Source organism: Otolemur garnettii, unplaced genomic scaffold (genome assembly GCF_000181295.1).
Source record: "Otolemur garnettii isolate 467f Iridium unplaced genomic scaffold, OtoGar3 scaffold00040, whole genome shotgun sequence".
NCBI classification, from domain to species: domain Eukaryota; kingdom Metazoa; phylum Chordata; class Mammalia; order Primates; family Galagidae; genus Otolemur; species Otolemur garnettii.
The window spans coordinates 4,591,523-4,598,525 of record NW_003852435.1 but is presented as its reverse complement, the minus strand read 5'-3'; positions in this window follow the sequence as shown (position 1 = coordinate 4,598,525).

The following is a 7,003-nucleotide window of genomic DNA, read 5'->3' as shown; positions in this document are numbered from 1 at the left end:
ATTTTCATAACAGGTTAGTGACTAATTGCCTACCTATGGGACTCTCTAGAAGAGAATATTTCATAACTAACTATATTTCTGTAGGGAATATCCATTTAAAGCCAGGTTTTACAAGTTTTACAACTCTGAAGCATGATCTATAAAAATTTCATGCTCTTGGGTAGATTTTGGCATTAGGTTCAAATACTCACTAAAGGCCCCTCTTATTGCAGATTTATTTTAAACCAAGCAGTATCTCCCATGTCTAATGATCTCTTACTCAGTCACTTTCATCAATCTTCCTCTGATGCACACAAGATGAATCTCTCTTTGATCTTAATAGGAAGTGTGTGCATGATAGTAAGATTCAATAACTCTCTTAAAATATGAACTTTCAAACACTCAGTGTTTCTTATTATGGATTTACTTCTTTAATGTCTTTGTATTTGTTTCTGTGTATCTTAGTTTTAATAAGCAGCCACTTTTAGCTACACTAAAGCTTTCTTAGTACAATATTGATTGTCATGATGTAATAATAAGAAATAGAATTCATCAAGTGACTTTGATTATCTTTCTGAGAAGAAACAAAAACAAAAAACATATTACTTTCCTTCAGCATACTTTAAATAAACATGCATAGATATATTGAATCACTGCATATGTATGAATTAGGTTATCCTATCAGATTAAGTGTTTATCTTTCAAAGAAATTGATATATTAATTAAAAGGGGGCTTTTGGATTTAGGAAGGGAAGAAAATGCATAACACTATTTGGGTCAGTATTTTTGGAATTGTAAAACTTGAAAAGGATGTCAGCTGCATGATGCTTACTGTTTAAATATGGCTTATAGAAAGGTTCCTTCCAAGAATTAAAACTTACTTTAAAAATAACTTGCATCATATGTCATTGAGACATGAAATTGTATCTACCAAAATTAAATTAGTGTTGAGCTAGGCCTGGCACAGAGTAGAAGAAATCCTCTGTCCTGGTCTCCTTTCCCAATTTAATCGAGGCTAGATCACTGTATCTTTTCCCCACTGTGCTCCTCTGAAACAGGTGGTGTCATGATGCAGACCAGGAACTTAAGGGCATTAGGAGTCTGATGAACAAGTTTCATATCATGAGAGGCAATTAAACTAGTCTATTCCAAATTGGTCCTACTGAGCTACTGCATGTATCCTTTTGTATAATACTGTTTACTGAACTGTCCAATTTCAATAGCATATTCATTTAAAGAAATTTTTAGGTAGGTGGTATACTATCTTGCCATTGTTTTAAAATCCTTTAGAACCAAATCAATTACATTCATCTCTTAGATTAAACTGTCATAGTAAATACAAACTTTCTTGGAATTGCAAATATGTATAATCTCAATTGAGACTTTGAAAATATTTCTATACTTTTTTTGCCTACTGACCCTCTTATATCTCTGTGAATTTACCTACTACATCTTCCAAATATCATATGGAACCTTTATATCAGCTTTAAATTCTTTTTTTTTTTTTTCAGATTTTGGCCAGGGTTTGAACCCACCAGCTCTGGCATATGGGGCCAGCGCCCTACTCCTTTGAGCCACAGGCGCTGCTCCCAGCTTTAAATTCTTGCTTTAAACCTTACCTCTTCTCTCTCTTCTAAGCCTTTATCCATAGGTCATTCAGACTTAACTGGTTCAACCAACATTCTCCCCTTTACCCTCAACTGGTTTCTAGTCACATCTCTGCTTATCCTCATTTCTTTCCATCTAGTTCAACCAAATATATTATCTGCTCTTTTGTTGAGGCCCAACTTTTCTGCCTTTGTAATTGATATTCTTCCCCTCAGAAGTATATGTTCTAGGCCTCACTCAAAAATAGAAGTTTTTGAGAGTACTTGGTAAATGGCGTAGGGGAGCACACTGAAAGGAGCTTATGTTGCTCCTCAATACAAAAAGACCTAGTAGGCCTTATGTTTGTAGTAAGGGCTGATAGAACAACTTTTGCTTTACGTTAAAAGGGATGATTTGATATGCCCCACAACACTAGACTCCTAGAAATATCACTGGGTTTATGAAGTCCCTGAGTTTTTGTCAAATATCTTTTTCATCATCTGACACATGCATAGTTTACTGATAATATCAGAAGAGTTACTGCTGTGTGTGTGTGTGTGTGTGTGTGTGTGTATGTGTTCTGTGAAAAACCCTAACTGATAGATACTTTGGTACTAGGAGTAGTTCTAGTGGAAAACAACGTTAAAAATAAAATTTCTAATGTGGTTCTGGGTTTTCTAGGATTCTAGAATCAGTTATCTAATACGATTAAATTTAAAAACTCTAATAACATTGTTCTCAGTAGCTGAGAAGTCACTGATAGGAAATGTTATGATGTGGCAATGGAGATATGGCAAAATATCACCATTGGATTCTCCTAGTCAAATATTTATAAAAAGGCGATGTTCTGGGTTACTGTGAACATAGAATATTTTATAGCTTAGAATATTTTAGTAAAGCTGATTAGAATGAAGAGATTGGCTTGTTGTTACTCCTAACTATTTGAATTCTCTTAACTTGTCACATTCAGATCCTTCTTAGTAAGCCCATTGGTTCCCTTCAAGAGGCTATAAATGTTGTCAGGATTATTCTCTGAAATTTACCTACTACATCTTCCAAATACCACATGGAACTTTATTTCTGTCCGAATTGCCAATTCCTCTTCCTCAAGACCTAAAACTGAGACTGCTTACCTATAAGAATTAGTCATGTCTTTTGGCACAGACGTAGGTATTGCTATACAGTCATTTAGCAGTTTATAATTATTATACTAAAAACATCTCAATCATTTATCTTGCGTTTACTTTCTAAGAACATTAAATATCCATTTATAAGTTTCCTCCTCAGTCTTAACTTCTCCCATTTTGAGTATGTTCAAAAATATGTTTTAAAATCAATGTTAAGGAAAACATACATTTTGAGTTTTTTTCTAGTTATCTTTACTAATTTCCTCTTTTAATGGATCCCAAATTAGAAGTCGTGTATTAGTAGCCACAATTTTTCTGGTTTATAACAATTTCCTAAGCTTCTTCTAATGCATCCACAAGATTTAAGGTCAACCATTCAATAATCTACTTTTTTCCCCATATATACATTGATGCCTTATAACAAGTTTCTGTGTCAGAGACTTACATATGGTGATACCATGTTGCTTTGTAGTGTAATCCCCAAAATAAAGGAAAGGTGTGCCTGTTAGAGAAGTGCCATTTTTGATGCTTTTGTACTGTCATTTCAATTGTCTCTAAATTAAAATAGGAACATTTTATTTTCGAATACATGTTACTAACTGTAGGTGCACTACCACTGTTTCCTGAAATGGCTTTCTGTTCTTAACATTTGTGAGCTGTGTTTGAAAAAAGACCATAATTGTCTACACATATATGTTTGTGTTTATAGATTGACTTATATGGAGGTATCAGAACAAATTATTTTGTGGTTGGACCTATGTCATTATTATCACATTGTAGATGAGCATAATATCAGTTTTCTTTTTCTTTCTGTCCTTTATTTTCTTGACCACTATCTAAATTTATTACCAGATCACAATCTTAATCTCCTTAGACTGTTCGTAATCCTAGAACTAGATCAAACTAAGCTCCAGTGGTTTTTTGAGGGATGTACAGAGCTCTCTAAGCAAAGACCAGGAGTACAAGTTGAAATTCTGCTTTTTGACTTACCTTCTATCTATAATTTTTCACTTTAGCATATGCAATAATTTGTATTAAGTCTATGGCTGACATTGTTTTCATTTGGTTCTTCCAAATTGGGACCCGTCTGATGAATAATTTTATTGTTTCATGTGTCCTAATAGTCCTCCTGCTTTTCTCCTCCTAGAAGTAAATTGTATATGAATCTAAGGAGTACAGCTAGGAAGTGAACTCCCTTTATATTTTCTACAGCCAGGAAGATGGAAGTTAGTTGAAACATATGTGAATATGTTATGGTGCTTCAGAGAAACAGAAAAAATCAATAGGGTGTGTGTGTATGTATAATAAAATATTTATTTTAAAAAATTAGTTCATGTGAATATGCAGGCTGGCAAATCTAAAATCTGCAAGGTATACTAATAGGCTGAAAACATGGAAGGGGCAATACTGCAGTTCAAGTTGTCTGGGGAGAATTCAGTCTTTTGTTTTACTCTGGGCTTCAACTGGTCAGATGAGGCCCACCCACATGATGAAGAGCACTCTGCTTTACCTGACTTTTACTTACCAATTTAAATTTCCACTCTGTCTCTAAACACTCTCGTAGAAATATCTAGAATTATGTTTGATCATATATCTTGGAATTATGACCCAGACAACATGGCACCTAAAATTAACCATCATACACAGTCAATATTTCTCCTTTCTGTCGAAATAGTCTTGCACAGAGAGTTATTTATAGCATGTTTACTTATGCCTCCATCTAATATGATCTTATCTGTGTATGAATGAAGCTCATGAGAAATGGGGAAATGTGATAACATTCATTCTTCAGTGTTTTCAATAAATGAAAAATTACTTGGGCTATAGGACAAAGTAATAACTCCTTTCCTTCTTTAAAGTCAGTGTAAAATTGAATGGGTCAGGATGATGGAATTATAAAAGACTTGATAAAATAAGATATAGTAAGCTAAATAAAAGGAAAGTGAAATTATCTATCTCCTAATTCCAAGAACCTGTGAATGTCACTCTATATTTATAAAAAGTTATAAAAATTTATAAGTGTAATATTTTAATTACATGGCAAAATATGTGATGTTTGAGTTGGAGCTAATATCCAAGACTATGCAGGACAATGAAGACAATCACAGGTATCCTTTGAAGAGGTAGTGTAGGGGGAGGCTAAGATAGGAAAAGAGAAGTAATTATAATAAAAGAGGCAGAAAGTGGAGTGATACAGCCAAAGAATTCCAGGATCCAACCACATCACGGAAGGGGCAATGATTAAGTTTTCCCCTGGAGCTTTCAGTGTAAAGTATGGCCCTTCAGACACCTTGATTTTGGTCCAGTGAGACTAATTGTGAAAGAATAGATTTAGCTGTTGTTTTGAGCCACCAAGATTGTTATGACTTGTTAAGAAGCCACACAGAAAACTAATATAAAAGGTAAAATTGTACTGAATTATTTCCTATATGAGGGTATCTTTCTTCTATAAATTTTTTTGTTTAGTGTAGTACTCCAAAATACATTATTTACAGCTACCAAAAGGAAGCAAACACCTTTTTAAGATTTTTTTTTTTCCTCAAAGACTGATCACTAGTGGTAAATATTGATGATGGTAAATTCAAGATATATTTGATGAATAATTAACTGTAATTTTTGAAGTTCAATTGGGTTTTCTAATCAGGTAGGGACATGGATTAATGAAGGTTAACAGTTGGATACTAGCAATCAATCTATGGTTGGTGTCTCTATGCTCATGAAGATAAGGTATTATTACATTTGTTTGATGTTCCAATGTATTTGATACCTAAACCTCCCATGGTAAGTTGCCCAAATTTGATCAGAATTAGATTTTCTCTCAACTTTTGGGAAATTATTTTGATGTAAAAGAATAAAAAGAGTTCCCTTGGAGAATGTATCTTTCTTAATTTAGTAATAAAAAGTCAGTATCTAGACTGGTGGTAATATGTTTGTTCTATTAAGGTGAATTTTTTTTTTTTTAATTACATGAGCTTATGTAACCCCATTTCAATTCTGAGGACTCTGGAGATTTTCAGTAGTTCAGCCAATGATAATAGTGGCAGAAGTGGCGTGATACAGCCACAGCATTTCTCTAACAATGCCAGAAGGATGTGAAGCATTTAACAAATTGGATCTGGTCCCACAGTCAGAGTGAAAACCAAGACATTCTCTCAATCCTACTGCAGGGGTAACCTCAGGGGCAATTTTGATTTGAGTTTTTCTAACTAGGACAGGGATATCTATTACTGAATTGTAATTTTTTTCTCACATTTTTGAAGGAACAGTAGACACATTTCTTTGAACTTTTTAGCTCAATTATGAAAATTATTCCCAATTCCTCTAATACGCTTATAAATCTACACACACACACACACACACACAATCCATGTAGCCATTTGGAACTTGTTCTGCTCATTATGATCTCATGGAAATATTAGATCACCATGTCTGTTGAGCAAAAGCACTTTAGTCACTTCTCTAAAAATAAAAGATTGAGTTCCTTTGAGGAAAATATCATAGGTAATTATGGCCTTGAAGAGAACATGGTCTCAAGTTGGAAGTCATTCCAACTGGCTCATTTTAGTGAAGGCTCGTTCTGAAAAATGGGCTAAACATATTGGTACCAGTTCACAATTCTTTTGGTTGATTGTGGTTACTTGACCTCTTTAACTAAAAATAATTGAGTCAACAGCTCCTAATTTTCCCAAGAAATAGACTTTATAATTTTCCTTCTCCCTTCATATGCTTCGTTTAACCCCATATTCTCTTCAGGACTACTGCAAGTCTACCAGAGACTGATATAAATGCTCTGGGTCACATCATTGTCTTTTCACTACCTTCAAATGTCCTTGTCACCTTCTCTTCCCCTAGAGACACTTCTTCTTCCAATATAAATTTTTGCCCCAGCATCTTTTCCTGGCATGAAACAGTACCTCAACTCAACTTGCTTTTATTCTTATTCTAGATCTTAATAAAAGGTCAATTTTTGTGAGTAGTCATTGCTGTGCATAAGCTCCATCAGATGTAAAATATTCTTTCTGGAGATAATACATCAGAAAATAATTTAGAGCAGGGAATTAACCTTAATACGTAGCTCTAATATTTATTTTAGGTCTTCTGGACCTTCAACAAGCTTCTGCTCACATCACAAGGGCACCCACACCATACTCCCTAAATTATATAACTGATGGGCTGCTGGTACTATTGCCGCTGCAGCAGCTGAAAACTCAGACTTTTACAGAAAGTTTGTGCTTCCTCCAAAGTCCATGGAAGAGTCAACGTCCAACTTCAGGGAATCTGAATTCTCACACTCTTTTAGCAGGACAGAC